The sequence below is a fragment of the Mirounga leonina genome, unplaced genomic scaffold (assembly GCF_011800145.1).
Source record: "Mirounga leonina isolate KUSES-001 unplaced genomic scaffold, KU_Mleo_1.0 Mir_151, whole genome shotgun sequence".
In the NCBI taxonomy this organism is placed as follows: Eukaryota; Metazoa; Chordata; class Mammalia; order Carnivora; family Phocidae; genus Mirounga; species Mirounga leonina.
In genome coordinates, this window is record NW_023270377.1 from 80,191,381 (window position 1) to 80,217,183 (window position 25,803).

The 25,803-nt window shown below is 33.9% G+C and overlaps 1 protein-coding gene and 1 long non-coding RNA gene across 3 annotated transcripts in view; one reads left to right on the forward strand and one right to left on the reverse strand.

The window, feature by feature from the left end:
* Positions 1 to 24,536, reverse strand: part of LOC118012468 — a 175,309-nt gene extending 150,773 nt beyond the window's left edge. The window contains exon 1 of the long non-coding RNA XR_004679713.1: positions 23,921 to 24,536. This is a non-coding gene — a long non-coding RNA (uncharacterized LOC118012468). The remainder of the gene's footprint in view (positions 1 to 23,920) is intronic.
* A 217-nt stretch (positions 24,537 to 24,753) lies between these two features.
* ORC4 (origin recognition complex subunit 4) overlaps positions 24,754 to 25,803 on the forward strand; it is a 96,250-nt gene continuing 95,200 nt past the window's right edge. Inside the window, exon 1 of one of the 2 annotated variants that reach the window (XM_035008081.1) lies at positions 24,754 to 24,777. The gene's annotated coding sequence lies outside the window, so the exon portion shown is untranslated. Of the gene's footprint in view, positions 24,778 to 24,827; positions 24,965 to 25,803 lie in introns of those variants that run through there. The other variant, XM_035008079.1, reaches the window with a different exon arrangement.

Sequence of the window (25,803 nt, forward strand, 5' to 3'; positions counted from 1 at the left end):
ATTTTGCCTTAATTTGTTCTTCATGGGTACAGAATGGAGAGAAGACTCTACATTTTTAAAATATTGTTTTTAATGTAAGACTTTGGATATTATATTTTAAAGTCATCTTCAAAGTTAGTAGAGCATACTGGTTAAGAAGTCAAAGACTGATATTAAACCTAGTTTAAAGTCTATTTTCATGCGAGCTTCATGGAATTAGTTCACTTACATATGCTTTCTCATCTATAAAATGGGAATAAAAATTATACCTACTTTGAAGGTGACTGTGTGGATTAAATGACATAATGTACATAAAGTATGTAATATTATGTAACAGTTAGTATGCTAATCCAAACATTAGCCATTATAACTATAACCACTGTAATTCAATTTGTCAAATATAAAAATATATATAATTCTTATTGCAGACATAAAATAACATATATACGTGTGTGTGTACATGCATGTATGTATGCCCTCATGCATGTGAGGAGGAAATCAAAGGGAACCAAGAAATTAAATTCAATACACCAAAAAATATATCATAAGAAGTTGTATATTGTAGGAAAACATAAATGAATTTTTAGTCAGAAGTAAGATGCAGTGATAAAATTATCAACTAAATTTTAATCTTTGTAGAATAACTATATAACTGCCATTTTTATGTAAATTTGGATGATCACAGGAGACATGAAAAAATTTTATAGGGCATTTTCATGTATTTTCCAGAAATAAGGACCATCGGAATAACAGATTTTACATTCATAATATGTACCCAACTAACTTTAATCTGCTTTTAAGAAATATGCAGATGAACATTTATAGGTCTTTTTATTTTACCAATAAATAATGTAACAATAGCACAAGTATTTTTCCCACACAGAAATGATATTTCTGACTTATCACTGATCACCTTATAGTTTTTTTTTTCCCTCCTAGCAATAAAGATCCTTCACTGAGCAATTTATATTATTTTACCTGGTCTCCCTTGACTCCAAACAACATGTTTGATGAGAAAGTTGACTAAAATACGTGTTATAATCCTTAACTAGGGAATTTTTTCTTCTGTGTTTAAACAAAAAGCCCTAAGAATACTGGACTCATAATCTGTCTCTCAGTGCCATGGTGCAAAAATGTTTATGCATTAATACTAAACAGTTCAGCAACATGGGCATACTAGCTCATTAATCCAGATTTAACCATTTGGAATGAGATAACGGTATGTCCCTATTAGTCTAAAGTTCAACCCTGAATTATCTATGAAGGAAACGAGGAAAAATAAATTAAGACCATAATAAGATTTAGAAGGAAATGTTGTCCAATTTTAAATACTGTTTTCAAGCAGTCTTTAAACTGTTTTAGCAGCATTAATTTACATACCACTACTTAATATGTGCATTACAAATAAGACTGATTCATTCAGATATAGACAAGATTCTTCTTGGAAAGTTATATCACTATATACATCTGAAGTAAAGCTGCACATATTTTTAACCAATTGCAAAAGTCACTGGAGCCAACCTCAATTATTCTGATTTAGCAGTACTCTCAAGTTGCTATCATTGGAAATCCTAGTCTGATGTCTATTAAACACTTGAGTAACCGCAGATATATTTTAAGAGCAAATATGTGTATTTTACTAAGACTAAAATAAGTCTTAAAGTCTTAATAAGAAATTTACATTAATTTGTGTCTTATGTATACCTACAGACCCAGAGGCTAAAATGTTTATTGCTCATAACTTATTTAATTAAAATGATCAACCCAGAACAAATAACTGCATTTCTTTACAATCCTGGTGCTCATTAATAGCACCAATTTGGTATTTTGTAGTTAAGTCAAGAATTTAGTAGGTAACGTATCGTAAGTCAAGTATCACTGAAAACCTTGTTCCTAGGCCAAGGGCAGAACTCGTATAAAACATAGAGCTGTGGAGCAGTGATTCTCAAGTTTAACAGTGAACAGAATTATCATGTGGGAATTCTTTTTTTTTTTAAATTTTTTTATTCTTATGTTAATCCCCATACATTACATCATTAGTTTTACTTCTTTTTTTTTTTATTCTTATGTTAATCCCCATACATTACATCATTAGTTTTAGATGAAGTGTTCCATGATTCATTGTTTGTGCATAACACCCAGTGCTCCATGCAGAATGTGCCCTCCTCAATACCCACCACCAGGCTAACCCATCCTCCCACCCCCCTCCCCTCTAGAACCCTCAGTTTGTTTTTCAGAGTCCATCGTCTCTCATGGTTCGTCTTATCATGTGGGAATTCTTAAAATGCAGATTCCAGAAGCCAAGTCATTGGAAATTCCAAAACAGTAGATTTGGGGTACAGTGTGCAGTTTAAATAGCAACTCAGGTGCTTCTGAAGCAAGTGGTCTAGGGGGTTAATAATTAGTCTTCAGCAGATTCATAAACTCCCTGATACATAAAGAAGGTCATACAGAGGACAACAGGGGAAGGGAGAGAAAACTGAATGGGAAGAAATCAGAGAAGGAGACAAACCATGAGAGACTCCTGACTCTGGGGAAAAAAACTGAGGGTTGCAGAAAGGGAAGTGGGTGGGGGAATGGGGTATCTGGGTGATGGGTATTAAGGAGGGCAAGTGATGTGATGAGCACTAGGTGTTATATTTAACTAATGAATCACTGAACATTACATCAAAAACTAATGATGTACTATATGTTGGCTAATTGAATTTAAATTTTTTAAAAAAAGGTCATACAGAGTTTTTCATTGACACCCTTCGAGAGTCCACTACTTTTATCAGATTTGCAAAGGAGCCAAGACCCACAAGAGGGTAAAAGCCACCTTGCCTGCAGAAGCCCTGAAGCCCCAGTAAAATAATCCTTGACCAGCAACGGGATTCCTACACCTTGTTAATAGTCTGGCCTCCTTTTCCTTTTTTATCTTTAAAGGCAGTCACCACTGTGCAATTTTTATAAAATTACCAAATTCTAGTATAGAAACTTTATCAAACACCACTGTTTTCTTTCCAAGAGATTTTGAGATCTGCAACTTCTCCCATTTGCAGGGTTTCAATTTCTTGTGTGTGTGGTCCTTCCTCATCTTCCCAGATTTGTTAAAATAAATTTCATTTTCCTCTAACATAGATTTTAAAGCAATTTTTTTAAAATAATGTAATGTGTCTTGATAATGTAAAATTTTAAATATTGTCCTTGTTTTTGAGAGGCTAAATATCTTTAGGTATCCAACTGCATTATTAAAAAAAAGGGGGGGCTCTTTGGCTTTTTACTTGGAAGTTCCCTATAGCTTACTCATAGCTGTGAGAAATGTTTTATCTCTAAGTCATAAACCCCTTTTCTTCCTCATAGAGGCATATGCTTCTCATCAGTCATGTAAAGGAAGACTTAACTTTAAAGTGTTATTCCGGCACTAAAAATAAATGGTAGGAAAAATTGCCAAGAAAGGGTATAGAGAGATGTACAATCACTGAACTCTTAGAGTAGCAGTGCCTTGTTCATCAGGGTGTTTAGTTATTCTAATGACTATCATGTAGAAAAAAGGATGAAAATGTTTTTTCTGAGATATGGTAATATTCACCTAATAGCTCTTATTATAATGGTATTTACTATTTTTAATCCACATAGATTCTTATAAAAGAGAAATTCTGCATTAAGAAGAATACTATATGCTAATCACTTCTCTGCAACTTAACTGCTCACCTGAGGTTGAGAAGGCTAACAGTACTTTTGTACGTATCTTTTATGTATGTGTTCACAATGAAAGATAAGCAGCAAACCAGGAAGTGAGCCCTCTATCTCCTTTAGTGGCCAGAGCTTTTCTGTCCTCTTCTTCTCTGAGAGTAAAATACAGGAAAGGATAAAGGCACATTTAACTTGTTAAAAGACTACATTATCTTGGGAGAAGATGGCAATGTGTATGCTTCCTTCACCTCTGTTTAAGGAGAAAATCTGTTCCCCTTAAGTAATTTCAAGTACAAGCCAACAGGTATTAAAAGTTTTTTGTTTATGCTTTTAGAGAGTGGGAAAGCAGAAGAAAGGCAGTGGGGACAAGGAAGATTCTTCTTTTGCCTCAGTAATCAATTTCTGCATCAAAACATGTGTGACCTTACTTGATTTAGAATAACAGTGGCAGTGTGTATGATATATGTGAGTGTGCATGTGTGCGCTGGGATGAGGGGGAGCACTGTTAAAGAGGACAGTCTGTTAATACCCAGTTCTCATCTTTCTCCCTAAGAAAGACCATTCATTATGGCAGGGGGGTAGCTCTTTTGGAGGTCCATTTAAAGGTGCTTCAGGACATGAATGGCTATATAATTGGCTATTTTTAACTATTACTTTCCTGAACTTCTAAACTCACTTCAATTTTACCTAACCAGTCAGAAGGCCCCTCTCCTAATTCTTCCCTGGGCTAAGCCATGATAAGTGCTCTCAGCTACCCTGCCCTAGTCTAAGCAACTAGAGCCGAGGATCCAGAAGCCACCCTCACAGGAATTCCTCATCACATTCTAGTGTCAGTCCAAAAACAAGAGTCCAGATTCTGCAGTGCCATCAGCCCTCTAGCAACCTGTGAACTTAGTGTTTAAGGATCTCTCAAGTGCAAGGCATGAAAATGTTAACCCAGCAGACCTTAGCCCTAGAACAATAATTCTCAACACTGGCTGCACTTTAGCATCATCTAAGAAACTTTTAAAAATAACAATACCAGGATCCTCATTCTCAGAAATTCTGATTTAAATGTTAGGGGTTGGTCTTTAATGATTTTAATGTGCATCCATTAGAAACACTATCTTAGATCTAGGAGAAAGAAGTGTGTGCAAATCAAAAAGTATTGCTTTGAAGGTCAAACTGTTAAGAATGGGATAAGCAATTAATCAATAATGGATGGAGATATATATTTATATGCCAAAGATTAAAATGTGTTATAAAAACTGATACTGGTGTTTGGACAAATAAAATAGAAAAAAAAAGCTGTATTAAAAAACACTATTATTGTCATTTAGAGCAATTATTTATTATATTTGCCTAATTATGAATTTCAACAATGATTATGAATACCATTAAATTTACAAATTAAGCATGTTAGTTTTAATTAATTAGATTACAAAAATATAGAAACAGAATCATAGGACTGGATATTTAACTGCGCATATACCATATGCTCATATTTAATGGACATGAACTTACTTATCATTTTAAAAAATTAAAGAAGTTATTACCTATCAGTAGAGTGCTAATTAAATATTGAACTGGACAACAGCTGAATATTATAGACCACTGGATTCCCTTTTATTAAATGAGGAGCAATAGCATATATCCAAACTACCAAACATACCCAAACTGAAACATAACAGCCCAGTGCTCTTCTGCTTACTTGATACTCACATAATGTCATTTTTACATATAAGACTCCTTTTTCCATATATTATTTTCATACAGACTGTACAAATTTCAAAAACAAAATTAAAGAATATACAGTAGTAACTCAATAAAATGAATATAATCAGAAGTTAGAGGCAAATGGAATCTGTATGCAGAATATTTTTTCATTAGTTTATTATTAAAATTTCAGAAATGTTTTACCCTCATTTCTGATTACTAGTTAAGCAGCAGTAGCTTCTGACATTTTAGCATTGAGTTTTCTTATATCTCTTTTAGTCCAGGGTAGGAAGTAATTTTAAAGACACTTAAGTACATCAGAAGAGCTTTCTATTTAAAGGAATTCTTCAGTGAAACCTTTTCATTATTTACAGCTTTCTAGGTTCAATTTTTCATGTAATCAATTCATTAAAATTTGGCAAAATAAAGTGACTACAGTATGTATTCCTAAGAGGCAAAAGCACAAACATATACCCCCCCCAAAATATAAAACATACAGGAAAGATTATAACCTAACTATAAATAATGTATAAATATGAAGTATATATTTTTAAAAAGTTTTCTTATAAATCAAAATATGTTCATATCATGATATCTGGATGAAAGATAGTATTATTATTTCTGAGATGACAGATCTAAGGTTGTAAAGCAGAATATGTGGTTTTTTTAAGTCTCAGCTATTTTGTCTGTAGTCTGTTGCACCATCTTTCTCCTTTACCATATGCACTGTAGGTGGGATGCTTCCTGTTGTTACTATGTCTAGCTTTGCAGACTCAACTTTCAAACACTTTTATTTACTTCTCAAATGTGATCCTATAATTGTGCTTTATTGTCCCCAAGTCAAAGTAAGTTACTAGGATGTGTACTTAGTTTTTCTATTTAATAACCTTAAGAAAAGGGGCGCCTGGGTGGCTCAGTCATTAAGCGGCTGCCTTTGGCTCAGGTTATGATCCCAGAGTCCTGGGATCGAGCCCCGCCATCGGGCTCCCTGCTCTGTGGGAGCCTGCTTCTCCCTCTCCCACTCCCCCTGCTTGTGTTCCCTCTGTCGCTGTGTCTCTCTCTGTCTAATAAATAAAATCTTTAAAAAAAAAAAAATAACCTTAAAAAAATTCAAACTTTTTGTTAACCTAAAGGAATTTAAACAGTAACACTGAAAAAGATACAAAAATTATAATGGAAACAAAGATGAAATCTTACAACTTTTTTTTACAAATCCTTGTAATTTATTTATTAGTTTAATCAAAACAATTGTAATTGGAATACCCTTGATAATTTATTATGAAGCCTTTCTTATCAGACATATCCAGGATTAGTCTATGGGAACAGGATTTCAAACCAGTGTTAGATCAAAGGCGTCCCAGGAAAAATTGTGTCTTTAATCTTACACCATCCTTTTCTTTTTTTCCAACCACAAGTATACTATAGCTTAGTAAATTCAAGATAATTAAAGTAAGCAACTTTCTTTACTGAGAAAAAAACCCAAATATACTCCCAAAAAGTTATAGTGGGCAAGAGCTTCAGGAACCATAGAACACACATAGTTTCCGGAGGCACAGAGTTCCATAGCAAAACCCTGAAAAACTAAAATCTTAAAGGAGAACGAAAAGAAATTTAAAGAAATTCAAATAAAGTACAAACAAGCACAAAGAAATAAATAAGTTTAAGAAGTATAATTTCTCATATATATTAACTATATTCAAGCCCAAAGTGGCTGGTCCAAATTTCTAGACACTTTGCCTTACTTTCTTCTCTTTCAGTTTCTTGTTTTAATCCAAGTGGCAAATATAAACAGACCAGGAGGCACCTCAGTCCTAGATATACCACTTGCTATATGATCTTGGATAAACTATTTACCTTTTCTGGCATGGATCTCTATTTCTTCATCAATAAAACCTCTTAAGAGGTTGAAAATTATATGATTTTATTATCATCTACAAATATCTGTCACACAAGTCAAGTCATATATCCATTCTCTAAGTACCTGAAAGACCTGTTTACTCTTTGTAATGTTGATCACTCTTAAGTGCCATGGTCCCTGCCTGTCTTATTTATTGCTGAATAACTGATGTATAGCAAATATTATCTGTAGAAAAAGTAACTGAATGAATGAATATTTATGCTTCTCTATACCACTATGAAAATCCTAAGATTGTTTCTTGAGTCCTAGGTCTCTCTTTACCTAACTACATATATAATAAGTATAAGCACAACAAAGTATGCTTTCTTTCAGAAAAATTCCTGCTTTTGAAAATATTATTGCTCCCTTGAGTCAGGATTTGATGTCCCTTAGCAGCTGATGTTAGCCTTAATAACCTAAAAGGTCCACAACAATCTCATTTAAAGAGAATAATTCTTTTCACAAGCCAGAACTTAAAAAAAGACTTTAAACATAACTTGATATTTTTTTTTTTAGCAGAAACTTAAAAGTGTCACATCAGGATTTACAAAATAATTTGAGTTTTCAGACTAGGTTATCAGGTGATAGGATCCCTGAGTCTATGCCCCCAATCAGCAGAATGAACATATCAAAATACCGGAGAGAGAGAGAGAGAATGAGAGAGAGAGAGAAACATTTTGTAGAACTTGTTTACAACATTTGAACATTATTTCATGTGGAAGGTAGCAAGGCCATTATGCCTCTGAGTTAATATCTTGCTATTTTAGACACATATGGAATTATCTTTGTTTAATTTTCTATAATGTAAGTGGCATTTAGGTAAAAATCCCCATAAATGTTTGCAAACTATTAGACTGGAATACTAAATTTTAAGTTTTGCTATTTTTAAAAAGAAAATTCATAATAAATTATTTTACATAATAATCCTATCTCTTAAGCAACTATGAACAGTAAGTACAAATTTGATATTCCTCTTCTATTACTTATTTGTCTACAAATTATTTATAATTCTCTCTCAAAGAGATAGTTCTGAGTCTTTTTGGTCATCATCAGTTATTTTTTGGATCCCAACCAAACTATTTATCACTTTCTTAAATTGATGAATTGTAGACACTACATAATATTTTAAACAAGAAAAAACTTTTTAATGTTCCTCTAATGTATCTTTATAGAAATATGCTGTTCTTATAATCCTAGTGCTTTTTAAAAGTTAACTGTAAAATAATAATTTATTCTCTGAAACTTGGAATTGTTTTTCATAGAAACTAAGTATGAACAATGATGGTTATGTTTCTAGGATGGCTTGGAAAAGCACATTGAACCTATAATATATAGTACGAGAACACTGATAATATGAGAAATAGGGAAGGAGTTCTTGAACTAGTTCATGGGGGTGGGGTGAGAAGCCACTGATAACTTAAAAAAAAAAATACTCAATCCTTAAATATCCAAAGAGATAGCTTTAATTAATCTAATCCCATTTAAAACAATTTTTCAGTGAATAAAACTTAAGAGGACACATCCAAAGGAAACACAAGCCAATAAAATTTTTGAAAAACAGAATAACATAACTTTAACATTTATTTTATTCATTTTGCCAACTAATAGGTTTGTTGTTTGACTACTTAACAAGGAGCAGCATAGCTTGGCTGAACATACTGGCACATGAAATATTCTGAATTCTAATTTAGTCTTTATACTGACTTTTCTACTGCCATGCTTTAAAAGGTCTGATCTTTCTGTATTTGTTTCTTTATGGGAAAGAAAGGGGATTTTTTTCCCATATCTTTCAATAATAAGATCAAAAACCTAAAAGTAATGTAAAGAATTTGGAAAATACAAAATAAAAGTCTGACATAATTTTCAAGGAACCACAAATTAAACTGAATGTTTTATTCTGCCGAGAAACTACTAAATTAGACACCACAACATTTAAGACACCAATTTTTGAATATTACAACTAATTACAGACAATACATATAATCACTAGAACAGTTAATACTCTTGAAAGTATGTGTCAGGCAATCTTAATGGAGCATATACACATACATATGTACACACACACACAAATATATGTGTATATATCTCTCTCTTATCAAATAGCCCTGAGGTGAACACAATTATTACACCTATTTTACTAAGGGGGAAATTAATGTCATACAGATAGGCAATGGTAGAATAAGGATTTGAATCCAGACAGCCAGGCTCTACAGCCCAGGCTCTTAACTTTTTTTTAATACTGCCTATTTAATGTGGGGAAACTAGACAAAGAAAATTAACTTATTTACATTTTATTTCACTCAATAAGAATTACCAAAAGCACTGCTGTAAGGTAGGAGTAGAATATTTAAATTAACAAAGTGTGACCATTTATTCAAATTTCTCTAATATCTTGAGTTCCACAATATTTATAGGTGCCCATTTTATTAGCTAAATGCAGGAAAGCAAAAAGATAAGAGTAGATCAGGTCCATGTGTAAAATTTCAGAGAAAGTTTTAAAATATTTTTAGGAGTAATGGATAATTTTATTTTTTTAAAAAGGGGAAAAATTTAAATTTAATTCATACGAAGATTCTGAAACATGGTTATTACTAATAATAGAAGGAGAGAAAGGAAATTAAATTTTAGTGAATATCCACAACATGCTAGGAATTCATATGCACTCTTTAATAGTCTCAACTCTTTGAGAAATGAGTCACTACACAAATTTTACAGATAATCCCAAATTCAGAACCTTAACAGCTCATCAAAGGTTGCATACTATACACTCAGAGCCAGTATTCAAATTCAGGACTGTCTCTGAACCTCTAAAAGTTGTTCCCTATTAATAAAAAAAGTATGGTTATCATTGATCATCTGTGAATACGCTAGTTATACTACAGCTTTGTAGTATATCTTAAATTCTGGAATTGTGATACCTCCAGCTTTGTTTTTCTTTCTCAAGATTGCTTTCACTATTTAGGTGGTTTATTTTTGTGAAACCATATAAATTTTAGTAATATTTGTTCTAGTTCTGGAAAAATGCTGTTGGTATTTTGACAGAGATTGACCTGAATCTGTAAATTGCTTTGGGTAGTATGGACACTTTAACAATATTAATTCTTCCAATCCATGAGCATGGGTTATCTTTCCATTTGTTTGTGTCATCTTCAATTTCTTTCATCAGTGTTTTATAGTTCTCAGAGTACAGGTGTTTCACCTACTTGGTTAAGTGTATCCCTAGGTATTTTATTCTTTCTGGTGCAACTGTAAATGGAATTGTTTTCTTAATTTCTCTTTCTGCTACTTCATTATTAGTATACAGAAATCCAACCAATTTCCAGTTATGGAATGAGTAAGTCATGGGAATGACAGGTAAAGCAGAGGGAATATAGTCAATGGTATTGTAATAGCACTGCATGGTGACAGATGGTAGCTACACTTGCAGTGAGCATTAACATATAGAGTTGTTGAATCAATACATTACGTACCTGAAACTAACATAATGTATGTCAACTACACTCAGGTAAAAAATTAAATAGTTCACTCCAAATATAAAAAATATATAGAAATATACTATTAAATTCAGTATTTAATTTTAAGCATAAATTTCATAATCTTTATTTTCCAACATTACAAGGTTATAACAGTTTAAAATGGCATTTGTCTCACTTCTGCGTTTTTAACAGAATTTTTTGCATTGGTGCTTATAAGCAGTGACATTATATGAAGAATATACTTCTGAATTTTTTTTTGGTTGTTAAGAGGATTAAATAAGATAATGTATGTAAAATGCTTAGCAAAGTGAGTGGCAAAAAGTAAGCACTCAATACATGTTAGTGATTACTACTGTAGTAAAAAATCCTATCTAGCATTCTTTAATCATAATTGTTATGTTCCAAACTTAATTTGATAAAGGAACTTTGGTGGGGTATGTCTCATACCTATTAGCTTATCACAGAATTAGGGATCTCTGGAATACACTTCGACAGAAAGACAAGTTAGGAAGGTGTAAAACAAGAACACATCAATCCCTAAACAATTCCTAAGTGATTTTTCATTTCTGTTTAAAAGGTATCCTGACCCCCTAGAGTTATTAAATAAATTTAGTAAACCATCTTTTCAACACTAACAAGCTTCCCAAACACTTACGTTTTATGAATGAAATCATAAGTGTTCTGCTAGACACTGTATGAAAAATAAACCAATGCTAGTGATACTGTTTCATTAAGAATGTTCTATAAATTAGTAAAAAAGCAAGTGAATAAAGAAGCACTAAACTCAATTCTGTAGTTTTTAATTTTAGATGTTAACCTCTTTAGAAGCATGGTCTGCCATTTCTGAGAATTCCAGAAAGTTCAATTCAAGATCAACTGATGGATGACGCACTGGCAGAATTCATCAACCAACAGTAATGTGATGCAATCTTGTCTATTCAATGAATGCTTGCATATATATTTACGTCATCCTTGGTTGTCTTTGCGACATTTTGGTCTTAATAAAATTCAAGTGACTTAATCCACTTTTTGTAATGCTCTTTGTATTTGGGGTGTTTCTTGAACTTTTGGTTATTTTTTTTAAAAGATTTTATTTATTCATTTGAGACACAGAGATAGAGAGAGAGCATGAGCAGGGAGAGAGGCAGAGGGAGAAGGAGAAGCAGGCTCCCTGCTGAGCCAGGAGCCCAATGTGGGGCTCAATCCCAGGACCCTGGAATCATGACCTGAGCCGAAGGCAGATGTTTAACCATCTGAGCCACCCAGGCGTCCCGAACTTTTGGTTATTAATTAGATTATTACTTAACAGAAACTAGTGTTCAAAGAGGCTTAAAACTTAGAAGACTAACATGAATATATTTTATCAACAATATAAGTTTAATGGAAAATAACAATTAAAAATTAAATTTCTTCAACTTTGTCTTTAAAACTACTATTCCAATTGAGATACATCATATTTTCAAGGCTAATATTGAGGGCTGAAATAGTTAATGCAATTTAATAATTTATAATTAATTCTGACTACATAAATTAATCTAAAAATAACCAAAATAAAGTTGGCATTATATTGTGATTAGTTTGTAATTCTGCTTTTCTTAAAGGAATTAAAAAAAATTTATATTCTAATAACATCAACACAAATATGCTCTAGATCCAGAACATCCAATTTGTGAATATTGTCTTCTACTCTGTCTGTCTTGGTTTGCTCTAGATATCACAATGTGATATATCCAGGTGCCAGTTAAAGGTCTTTTCAAGTTGTCCCACTGAATGTATCCCTTAAGATCATTTGCTATGATATCCTACACCAGCCTAGCACACTTGCAGGCTTTTTCTTTTTCTTTATTATTTACAACTCAATCACACCCAGGATATTCTCTTGAATACATACATTCATTTTAATTCCCTTTCTTGCTTTTCTTTCCTCACCTCTACCTACTTATGTTTAAGGCACAATGTTATGGTCAGTACTTTCCACTGTTTTCTGTGTTAAAATGGTTTTATATGACCTGACCACCATAACCATGATTCTATGGGATAAAGTACTATGAGTTTTAAAGTGAAATAAAAATGAACTCTTATAGCACAACCCTTTTATAAGTAGTAGTTTTTGCACTGAGTATAAAGAATATTAGTCTAGGGGCGCCTGGGTGGCTCAGTTGGTTAAGCGACTGCCTTCGGCTCAGGTCATGATCCCGGAGTCCTGGGATCGAGTCCCACATCGGGCTCCCAGCTCAGCGGGGAGCCTGCTTCTCCCTCAGACCCTTTCCCCTCTCATGCTGTTTCTGTCTCTCTCTTTCTCTCAAATAAATAAATAAATAAAATCTTTTTAAAAAAAGAATATTAGTCTAAGTATAAATATTAATCATAAGGATAAAGAAAGCATTGGCCTACAACATCTTGTAGTTTGATTCCTACATAAATCTCTAGCATTACCTTTTACCATGCACTTTCTAGTTCTTAAAATTTCTGTCATTCTGTCATTTAATGTTAGGTACTATGCTCTCTCCTCCTTAGTACCTTTGTATATACTATTCCTTCCTTCTAGAAAACTTTTCTCCCTTTTGATTAAGTTAACTAATATCAAGATTTCAGCTAACTAAACACTTCCCCCCCAAAAAAAACAAAAACAAACTTCCCTTGATCCCACTGATTGGTTATTATTCTTCCTAAAGCCCTTATAGTAAGTACCATGTACCTCTCTACAGCAATTGGAATAGTTCCAACTTTGCATGTATTTATATGATTATTTAATTAATATCCATATCTCTAGGATAAGTCCAGAACAGCAAGATCCATGTCTATTTTTGGTTACTATTCCAGTGAGCACATAATAGGTTTCATCACATATTTGTTGGAAAAAAGACATTGGCAATCCCACTGGTAAAAAAAAGAGAGAGAGAGCAAGAGATAATGAATACGGAGTCAATGACCCCTACATAAGAGAAAAATCACTGATTTTTCAAGTGGAAACAACACAGAGCCATATTTGATAAACTCTTTAAAATTGACATTTTTCAGGAAAAAAAAGTTCAATTTGTGATGGTAGGAATGGGAGAATGGTAATTGACATGATGGGGCCAGGTGGAAATAAATTATGCCAGATGCAAATAAAACTTGATAAGTAAATGGAGAAAACATAAACTATTCCTTTGTTATTTTTAGAATTTCTATATAAGATTCATAGTTTTAATTGTATACTATTTCCTATTGATCCTAGGGACCAACTTGGGTATTAATTTTAATTATAAAAGGAAAAAGAACCTCAGTTAGTATCCTTGGATAAAATTTTCCCGTTTTAACTACATAGTGTTTCATTTCCAACTCATTCAGAATATACTTGCTTTAGACTCTTGACAATTTTCCAGTTATAATTGCAAAGAACTATTCACTTCCTTATGTTTTATGCAAGTTATTTTTTCCCTATTTCTTTTCTGACCTGCATTCTTGGAAATAAAGTGTTAAAAACATAAATGCAAGGTATATTTTTCCTAACCCCTTTCTTAATTTACCAGGTTATTTTGAATTTTAATCATAGCTTCAAACTATTAAAAATAAGCTCCCCCATCCTCTCTCTGCATTGGAAGCTTTGTCTTAACTTGAATTACTCTCTCCTGAGCCAACCTACGATTTCTCCTCTACCTAAACTCTGATTAACTCATGTCCTCCCAAGAAGCCCACTGTGATTAACTCTACAGAATTCTAATTGCTTCTTTACTCTGCATATTTTCATACTCAGTTTGATGTTATTTTACAAAAGCTCCTGAAGTGTTTTTCAAGTACATATTTCAGACAATTTTAAAAAAAGACTTAATCTTAAAAACTTGCTTTATCTTTGTCTTCTATTCAAACCACTACCTGAATACAGAAAAATTATAAAAATGTTAAATGACTATGCCATCTGTATTTTGAGTGAGCATATAATCTGGAACACTGATTAAAATAATAAAAGTCTATCTTAGGTCCTACATATATCTTATCTCAGACTAAAACTCTTTTTGTCACCACTTTATGACTGACATTCTTCACCACCAGTTCCCTAGTCAATATTTTCCCAGGTAAGTGACAAGTGCATTTTGCAATAAGAAGCCAAATATTTCAAAGTCAGGATAGATTATATCCATTGTTCCTCCCTCAACTGACTATGTTTTCACCCTGTTAGATAAGATTAGATCAGTCTAACAGACTTTATTCTGTATCAAGCTATGATGATTGTTAGCCAATACTCAATTCTCTTCAAGGTATTCAAGGGATATATTCATGTGACAATTAGGGGACAGGACTGCAATTTTCCTGGATCATTCGTTTTCTCATTCTTTTAATACATAAGTATATTTTTCCATTATAAAATTACTACATGAATATAAACTTATTGTTAAAAATAAATCCAAGTAATGCTAAAGCATAAAAACCATAAGAATTCTTAATCTTCCAGCATCCCACTTACACACTTTCTGTAAACCAAGGATATAATTTGCTACATATTTTCCAGACTTTTTCTTAATGTATATTTACATAAACATAAGGCATATATCTTATACAACTTTTTATTTTATAAATATATATGCACATGGTATAACATATGTATTATATGTACATAAGTATATATTCTTATATAGTACATGCATATTATTCTCTGTGTGCACTTTTTTACATAAATGGGATCATAGTGTACATATTTTTTGTGACATGTTTTCATTTTAGCTTATCTTAGAGATCTTTCCATGTTTTTTAACTTACAAATCCAAATTTTGCATGGTTATGATTAGTTCTTATTCTCAGAGACCATAGGTAGAATTCTCTTTCTTATAAAATTTCAAAATAAATGAATCATTTCTTTCAGTGTCCAGGAAAATGAGTAGTGTAGATTTTTCCATTATATTTTAATTAAAAGCATTTTAGCAAGTAATCATTGAATTTAATATGATTTTTCATCTTTCCTTAAATGTTTAAACCTCCTATAAACTTGTATTTTAATAAAAAGTATATGTATGTAAAGAATGTAAACACTTAGTAATCAAGGTCCAAAATTAGTAAAAAGTAAAATTTAGTTTTATAAAAAGAGAAAGCAATATAATATAGCAAATTTGCCTACTCATTAGAAAAATTAAACACCTACACATATAACTCATTTTCTAAATCAATGAGGTAGATTGCACAAAAACAGTGAAGCTGCTGAAGAAATGTTTTTAAAGAATTCTTAACAGCTACAAAAAGAAAAAAAACTTTTAAAATAGTTTACCAACATACTTAGAACACAGAAACCACAAACAGCAGGAGCAGAAGACCAGAAAAGCAACATAAGATTAAATTAAAATCTGTATTATGTTGGTCTAGTCTCCTCCCATACATATAACACGGGAGTAATGTGATTGTTACTTTTGTTTTCTAATAGGCAACGTATTGCTATGCTCTTCAAACTGGAAACTGGAGTTGAATCAATTAGCTAACAAACAAATCTACTATAGAATTTACTAATTAAAAAAAAAACTAAACTGGGTCATTTAAATAAGATATGTAATAATATAAGCTGTTAGGTTTTATTATCAAAAGAAACTGCTGAAGGAAATGCTATACTATTTCTGGTAGAAAACAAGCTTCATTTTTAGACTTCTATGAAAGAATTAATGTTAATACCACCTAAATGAAAAAAGTATTCATAAGGAATGGCATGATTTAGGAAAGCCTATGGCTACACAAAATCATTGCCATCATTACTGCTGATATTTGTAGCTGGTATAAAGCTTTCTGATATATAGTGAACTGAACACTGCAGCTTTAATTGAAGTTTGAATGTTATAAACAGTTAGATGTCTGGCTCTGGCTTGCATTCTAATACCATCAGCAGAACAGAGATGGGAAGTATAAACAAACCTTTTAACTAGATTACAGTCTCTAAAATGGCCAAGAAATCCTTCAGCACAAACTCCTGTGCGACAAATGTGGGAGAAGGAAAATGATTTTGGAATAATGCGAAAAAATAGCCTCTACATTTCTGTCATTACTGGAACATGTATTTGACTTTCTAAATATCGGCTTAATATTCGTTAATGATAAACTTTACATTTAACTTTCCAAATAAGTAAAAATCCTTTTGATCTTACACAGCAGCTGTTTTTTTATATCAGTATATCCCAAGTAAAGAAGCTATTTAAAAATCAATACTTTTCTTTTGTTGAATGTGGAATACTTGCCTCCCCCAACATTAGTGACTGTATGTATACAGCCAAGATTATTTTTAGATAGTAGTAATATTAAGAATGTATGTATGGATTAAGTTAATCATTGGCCAACAGATCAGTAGACATTTCTGGACTCAAGGTATATAGAAAACAATAGCTTTGGATATAATGATGAATCTTAATATAATTTAGTATTCAATCAACCTTAAGAAACATTTTAGTTTTAGGTTTACTTCCAACTTTCAAGATATAGACTTGAAATTTTAAAAAGGGGAGCACAATAATGTAAATTTTAACACTAGCACCATACAGAAATTTTTCCTCTAGTTGCCTGAATCTTGGTTGGTTGGCAAAGAACTCAGTGAAGCATGGATGTGCAAAAATTTTCACCATTGCAAGGCGGGTGACTGATTTATAGAACTCATTTTCATCTTTTAAAACAATATGTTCTAATAAATTACTCAGTAACACAGATTTTAATTACAAGTCCTCTAAGAAAAGGTTATATAGGTCAACTGAAACAGGACTCAAATTAGAATTAGTCACATACAACTCTGAATGAAGTATATGCTTTTCACCAGGTATGATATCATTAGTGATTTTCTTTTCCATCATGTATAGCTACATTAGAAGATATACCTTAATATATGTTAATCCTAGTTCTCACCTTGGCTCTCTGAAAAATTATACTGAGTCATTCCAACTTCTGAAATCTTACTTGATATTACAGAAATACTTCAAACAGAAACAATGATGAGTTAGAATCTTTACTTTCAGCCTTTATCTTTAGGTATTGCCTTTGCCTATTAGGAATTACCTTCAGGTTATCTAAGGAAGTTGTTTGAGACCATAGACTTATTCTATCCCACCGATTACTGAGATTATTCGTTAAAGCAATAAAACCAATTTGTTATAAAGTTTCCTCTCTGAAATATAATAATTACAGAGAATAGTTCTTTATATTTAAAAATATATCCAAATTCTACAGGTCATAATGCATCGTCACATTATTTATAGAATAACGTAGTCAATTTATGCATATAGGATGAATGTGTATTTACTTAGGATGCATATGAAAATTACTTAACAACACAGAATTTTAAAAAATTACTCTTTTCTCCTAGAAGCAAATAATGTAAAAGCAAATCTGGTTAGCTGGGTCAAAATGTATTTTAATTCAGTAGCTGCTTTAAAGAATAACTGTATAATAAATCAGTGCCCGGCTAGCTCAGTCGGTAGAGCATGAGACTCTTAACTACATAATAATTTAGGCATCTAGGGAATCCAACATGTTGTCCATTCTCATACTAAAAATATTTTTGACTTTAAGTAGTACTAAAAAGAGTACACTAAACCTAATTCTAGATGTGTAATGTAGTAATTGTGAAAATTTTGTAAGATACAGGGTCTAGAAGATATGTATATATACATACCCAACCACTAGGCAATATATGTCCCCTCTGTGTAAAGGTTTTCCATTAAAACATTTACATTAAAATGTTTACAGTAAATATTCATTGGGTTACAAATTGTTAGAACCTTCAAACTTCACCTAACAAAATGCTAAATGTAACCCATGCAAGAGAAAGGAAGTTCAATATGTAGAAAGCCTAAATGTAATTTTTGCCATACAGAGAGAAGACTGACTATGTATACAGCTGACCCTTGAACAATGAGAGTGCTGACCTCTGGGCAGTTGAAAATCCCATATAACTTTTGACTCGCCTAAAACTTCATTATTAAAAGCCTAGTGTTGGCCAGAAGCCTTACTGATAATGTAGTCAATTTACATGTATTTTGTATGTTACGTGTATTAAATATTGTATTCTTACAATAAGCTAGAGGAAAAAAAAGTGTTAAGAAAATCCTAAAGAAGAAAAAGTATACTTACAGTACTGTAACAATTCTGCATATAAGTGGACCTGCAGTTCAAACCTGTGTTGTTCAAGGGTCAAGTGCATTTTATTTCAAGTTGCACACTGGTCTGGATCTATGTTCCTTATAAAGAACTGGGTTTGTTGATTGTTTTTCTTTCCTTATAAACTTTTAGAAATTTTCCAACACTCTATTAATAAGCCACTAGTAAACCTGTTATATGAAATGTAAAAAGAAAAGTTACTTTTGAGAAAAAAAAAAAAAACAACAACTTTAAGTTTGGAGAGTTTGGGTTTGGTTTTTTGGGGGGAATAATTTAATGAGATACTTCAATGAACAATGTTGATAACCTTCAAATAAAAGTATATATCAATAAAATACTAGTGGCTTATTTTACTAATGTTTACGACTACTTACTGACTGGTAAAAGCTATAGTGACCATGTTTTAAATTTAAAAAGTGTTATGAATTTACTGTGATTATTTTGCTGCTATATGTAAAATGCTGTTTTGTCACTAGTAGGTTTCCCCATTTGTAACATGGGAACAATGTTCAAAGTTCACAGGACCAGTAAATAGATACATTTATCACAGTGTTAAGCACTTATAATAAATGGTAACTATAATTATTACTAGAATAAAAAGTTAAGAATGAGTTTGAAAGAGATCAGAATTGACCTTCAGAAGTCTATGTACCTTCACAAGATACTGTACCAGCAAGAGAGTCCCTCCTTTCAAATTGTGAATCAATATTATTCTAAAAAGTACAGTTTAAGGGGGACAAAGAAAATCCAGGAAATTTCTCTCTAATATTTTTAAATTATATATGAAGGCCATGATAGGAACCAAGATAATATCCTTTGGTTTTGAAACATCCATACCTAAGAAATTTCCAAATCATTTTACTGAAGTTGTATCACATAATCAAGATTAAAAATTGCAACTAACTAATTTAGAGCTAGAACTGGAAAGTTTCTAATGAGGATCTTGGAGGAATTTATCTAGTGCATACTGAAAATTCCAAAACTCCTAAGTAGTATATACTGTAATTATTCCATGATAATTAAATTATTCTGTTAACTTAAACTATAGAAATTAACTAAATGATCAAAATGATGTTCCATGTCTTCCAAAGAACCATGAAAGATAACCTGTTATATGAAATGTAAAAAGAAAAGTTACTTTTGAGAAAAAAAAAAAAAACAACAACTTTAAGTTTGGAGAGTTTGGGTTTGGTTTTTTGGGGGGAATAATTTAATGAGATACTTCAATGAACAATGTTGATAACCTTCAAATAAAAGTATATATCAATAAAATACTAGCAATGATAGCCACATAGACTAATTTTATGGTCTAAAATTAATGAATTATATATAGAATAGAAATCCCCAGAATACAGTATTAAGTGGAAAATTTTTCTTTATATTTTTCTATTTTAATAAAATACAACAAAATCCTTCTTAAACATGCATTTTTCCACCTAACAGTATCCATTTAGTTAATATAAAATTTATTTAGGAAAAAACATCAAAATAAAGTTATAACCAATATACTTGTGGAATACAATTAAAATATCTCTTCACATTAAACTGTAGGGACCATCCTTGTTTCTCAGATGCCTAGCACAATGCCTGAAAGACAGTAGATGCTCAGTAGATGTTTAATGAATACCTAAGTACAATCTGTTTTGCACATACATTCAAAGTCCAGACAAGTCTGCAAAGGTACATAAGTTGGACATAGGCTTTCTGGCTGACTTCATGGGGTCCCAGTGATGACTAGGAGTAAATCTTCATATCCATAGAAAACTGGAAAGTTGGTAAGTGTCTGGGTAAGGACCAAAAAAACAAAGTCAGGGAAACATGTCACCTAAGTAAAGTTGCTTTATAGAGCTGGTAAAAGTGGCCTAATCATTCCAATAACCTATTGTACTAGTCACTCAATGAAATGAAATTTAAGTGTATCTTGAACATTTGCTAGTATATTTTAATTGGAATTTTTTTGAAATCTCTTATTAAAAATAAATTACTTTTGTTAAATTGCATCCTGTACAAGGATTAAAGGGAATATGTTTTTACTTTCTATAAGTACTATATTGTTAATGGGATTTAATTTGGCTAACAGAAAAAGTGAGAGCTACAGTCAAAATAAATTTAAAAATTCACAGTAGTGGAGAAATTGTAGCAGGGAGGAGAGGAAAGGAAAAAGGAAGAAAGGAAAAGAATCCTACATATGGGAGTAAAGAAATTCAAATATGCCTAACTCTATTATCAATTATGACAAGCAACCAGTAGGGCCTCCTATGCACCAGACACTGATATGAGGGACACTGACACTGCTATGAGGGATATAAATTGTTAACAAGACAAAAATCCTTAGTCTTAAGTGGTTCACAGAACAAGACTAATAGGTAAACATTTATAATACAATATGCATCATATATATATATATCTTTAATCAAAGAGTAATAAGTGTATTTACTGATTAATTAGAAGTACAGAGAAAAAATAAGCATCCGGGAAAGCTGAAATAATTCTCAAAATAGTAACTATCCAGAATGAGAGAAATCAGTACCTCTTAAAATAACAACAAATAACTGAATTATAAATAGACAAAATTTTGGCTTAAAGCGATTTACCTAAATATTCTTAAAACAATATGCCTCCATATAAAATCCCTAAGTGCTATACACAAAACTGTGAATGACAGTTTCATTTCTGACAAAAGAAAATGAGGTGGTATAGCATAGAGAATGTTAAGAGAGCTAAGTTCTCTGGTCCACGCTCTGCTCACTTAGAGGCCTTGGAAACTAGGCAAGTTCCTCAAGCTCTCTGAAATTCAGCATTATGTTAAATGAAGAGCTGGATAAAGTGACCTCCAAGATATCACACAGATGAAAATTACAATCCTAAAATGTATTAATATTTAAAAAATAAGCCATAATAAAAAAGGTTTTCTAAATATAAATCATTATCCAACTTAGAAGAAGTCTGGAATTCTCAAACCATACAGAGTTACCCTAGGAATGGTGGGATAAAGGAATGTTTTCAAAAGAAAAGCAGACATAAATTAAGTAAAGGTATTATACTCAAGGCTGTAAATTTTCACTCAGCTGCCGACGGGCAACTACCATCCAATTATATACACAATTTGCTTTCCTTAAAATTGATTTCTTCACTAAGTTCTACTTTCTCCCTCTTATGTTAATGTTGCTGAGGAATTAGGGTGAGGACGAGAAATCCTAGGTAGACCTGAAATAGTAGTATTGATGTTGGGAGAAAAACTTGAACTTGACACAGATTTCTGCTGAAGTGCACCAATTACACCTCAGAGAAAGGTAAGGAACTGTTCAAACTGATGACAGAAAGGAGGGAAACAAGACCATATTGTTTACTGCTACACAGCTTTTTCCCCCTGTGTCTAAATGTCTACTTTTGCACACAGTAACGAAAATTTTACAGAACAAGTTTCTACATTTGCAGTGCGTTTCTGCCACTAAAATAGAAGCATATTATGTTTTGGCTTTACCATCAAGAAAATAAAAAATTAAAAGTATTACCATGTTTTAATATTTATGTCAATTATCCATCTAGATTTGTTTCTTCAATCCTTTCTATTTGATCAAATTGCTGTTTTCATACTACCAGTCTGATCATAAAATTGCTGCTTTACAGAAGAATATTTTTTGCTGACATAAATTATGGGATCAGAGATACCAATGCAGTTACAAAAAAGGGTGTGTGTGTGTGAGAGAGACAGAGAGAGAGAGAGAGAGAGAGAGAGAGTGGTGTGTGTGAGAGAGTGTATATATGAATGTGTGCATCCATCTTCAAGGAAAGAATAAAGAAATGTATGTATGAAACAAAATGCCACTTTCCAATGTAAGCCCTAGTAAAAGGCCTACATTGGAAACATACTTTCTAGCATTTGTGAAATAAAATACGGCACTGAATTTGAAAGCCATAGTGATTTTTATGAAGACTGTTATTCTATAAACCTAAACCTGGATTTATCTTTCAATTTATGTCTAACTACAATGAATATACTAACTACGACTTCATGATTTGACTCATGAAAATATATTTTAGAAATCTGTCTCCTTTTACGTACAGTGAGCAATTTGGTTCAGTAGCCCAAGAGATGAAAAACTCATCTCAATTTACAACACTAAATAAATAATTCAGTTAAAACTGAAAGTGGTACCAATCCAGCAAACTATTGATGGAGAGGTTTGGCCTTCCATGAAGCCAGAACAACATAAAGTTTTCAATGGGGATTACTTGTTCAGACAAGTTACAAAGGTCAGAAAAATACCCAGATTAATTAGGAAATAGCTAATATTCTCGTCTTATGGAAAATAAACATCAAGAACGTATGTAGGAAGAGATAATACCGGTGGTATTTAAACTTTGAGCATTTTAAGCTTTGAACTTTACATGCTGATATATGAAACAAATTAACAAAACAAGCAGTAATACAAGTCAAAACCTAACCAAAGGCCTCTATCAACTAAAAATTTGAAATCTCTCATGCAAGTCAGACACAACAACAACAACAAAAAAGGATAATTAAACCCAGAAAGCAAAAACCAATCAAGTCTGTTCCAACACTGAAGTCAATTTCCAAATCACATACAGAACCAAAAAGGGGAAAAAACACTCAGGTCTACAAATGGATAAGCAGTTCCAATACAATCCAGATCCCGACATTTTCCCACTCAGAAACAAATGCAGTGGAGCTTTTCCTGGGGAAAAAGGAAAAAAGCTCTCCAAACGAATTTTTTCAAGTGACATCTAGAAAGTGTGCCTCTTTCTGTCTCTTTCCCTGGCGCCTCATTGGAGGAAGGAGGGGGTTGTTTTTGTATTCTCCCCCACTGGAGCAAGACACAATCAGATGTTAGCTGGAGAAGAGAAACCACTTTTGACAACAGCAAATAAAAATAAAAGTGCCCTTCCTCCTCTGACAGGATGGGCACCCACCTCACACACCCCTCCCCACTCCAACCCCTCCTTCACTCCCCCCCCCAGCACCACCCCCTCCTCACCCCGGAGCTCCACTGCGTATGTGGTTTGGTGCTACTGCTGCCCCGGAGTTAAAGTCAGAGCCAGAGGAAGGCAATGAAACCCCCACAGACACACTTACCTTTCCTGCCCCCCACTTTTGAGTGCCTTCCCTGGAGCTGTGGAGGATGACACAAAGGGTAATAAAGGGGGGGGAGTGGAGGAGGAGGAGGCGAAGGAGGAGGAGAGCTGGGGAAGTGGCTGCTCCTGGGTGTAGTGAGATGTCTCCAGCCAGGGCCAAGCAGCAGCAGCAGCAGTAGCAGCGGCAGCAGCAGCAGCAGAGAAGGGTCTGTGTTGCTAAGAGGCTTTTGGTCTCTTTCTCTCCTCCTCTCACGGCCAAAGAGGAGGAGGGTGGAGGGGGCTCGGGAGGGAGGCTAGTGGAGGGGTGAGGGGGTAGGAGTCGTGGATGGGGGTTTTCGAAGAAGAAGAAACTCCTTCTTCTTCTCTCTCAGGCTCAATCCCCCTCTCAGGTCTCAGGGCTGGAGGGTGGGGGAAGGAACTCAGCCGCCTTCCCCCCACCCCCCTCAATTCAAGGTTGAAGTGGGGTAAAATTAGTGTCCTGTCCCTTTAAAAATAGAAATAAAAGGTGCCCCCCCTCTGCCACTGCCTCTCTCTTCATCATCAGCTGCTGCTGCTGCTGGGGTCTCTCTGCTGGGGGGGGGAGGGGGGGTTCGGGTAGAAGAGACGGGAGGCACTCACTGCGCATGCCCCTCCCTGACGGGAGGCTGGTTGGTTGAAGGCAGGAGGAGGGGGAGGGGAGGAAATGATACGGTTTCCCAGAAGGCTCCGAGGCACTTGCGACCCGGAAGACATTGTAGCAGGGGGTAGAGGGGCGGGGGCGGGGAGTAGGAGGAAGTCGCTACTCTTTAACACCCCCTGCCCCCTCCTCTTTCCTAAGGGAAAGTGGATGAACGGAAGTGGGCGGGGACGGAGACGCAAGTAGGTCACGTGTTGGGGCGGGGTGGGAGACGCGGTGCGTGCGCGGGGAATGTCGGGAGTAGTGGTGTACCGTTGGCAGTAGCAGGTGAAGCTGAGCGGACGACGCGGCGAGCGGCGCCTGTGAAGCGGTTCCCGTGGTCGCCAAATTCCTGCTCTGCCCTGATAAGGGCAGACTTTTCTGTGAGAGGTAACATGGGGTAGGCTGGCCTCAGAACGAAGGCCAAGGTCGCCAGGGCGAAAGGCGAATCGAAAAGAATGAGGACGGAAGGTTGCGGAGACTGGGAATGCGGGAAGAGGGCAGGCTTGTCTAGGCCAGGCAGGCCCCTTCTGTCTCGTGGTCTTCCTGTGAGGCTGCCAACAAATCCCTGAAGTCTGCAGGGATTCCTCAAGAGAGTAGATCTCTGGTGGGGTGTTGACTGCACCCGGTGGTGGTGAGGAATTTGATGGTCCTGCTTCTAAAGAGAAATGGGATCAGAGATGACTCTGTTGACTGTTCAGCTCAGAGCAGGGGGAGAGAAAAGCTCCATGTGTGAATTTTGACAACTTCTGGCATGGGATGCCTTACTTGCATTGGGTATTATGACCATCATTCCTTACTTTGCTATGCTCCCTGGAATTCTGGAGTGGTTTTGGGGAGGAGGGAGCAAGCTGAGAAGTCTTGAATGGAATTTGCCTCCCATATCTTGGCGTTGTTGATGCAACACAATGCCTAGGCTTGTTCTCAGAAAGGGATATGGGATTGTGTAGTCCTTGATGTTGTACGGTTTATAGAGAAGGGACATAAAAATTTCCTTTTCTGTAGTGTAGATTAGAGATTTTTAAATGGATATTTTGTTTTAAATTTCTTTGGTTACTAGTCTCGGATTTAGAGCCTTTGGTTTCTCAATTAAATACCAACTATGTTTGCTGGAAATGTTTCCCTCATAAGATAATAATTCAAACTATTGAAGAATTCATGAATTTACATTAGTAAGGCTTTTTTAGTAAAATACCACCATTTCTTTTTCATATCCATTTCATACAATC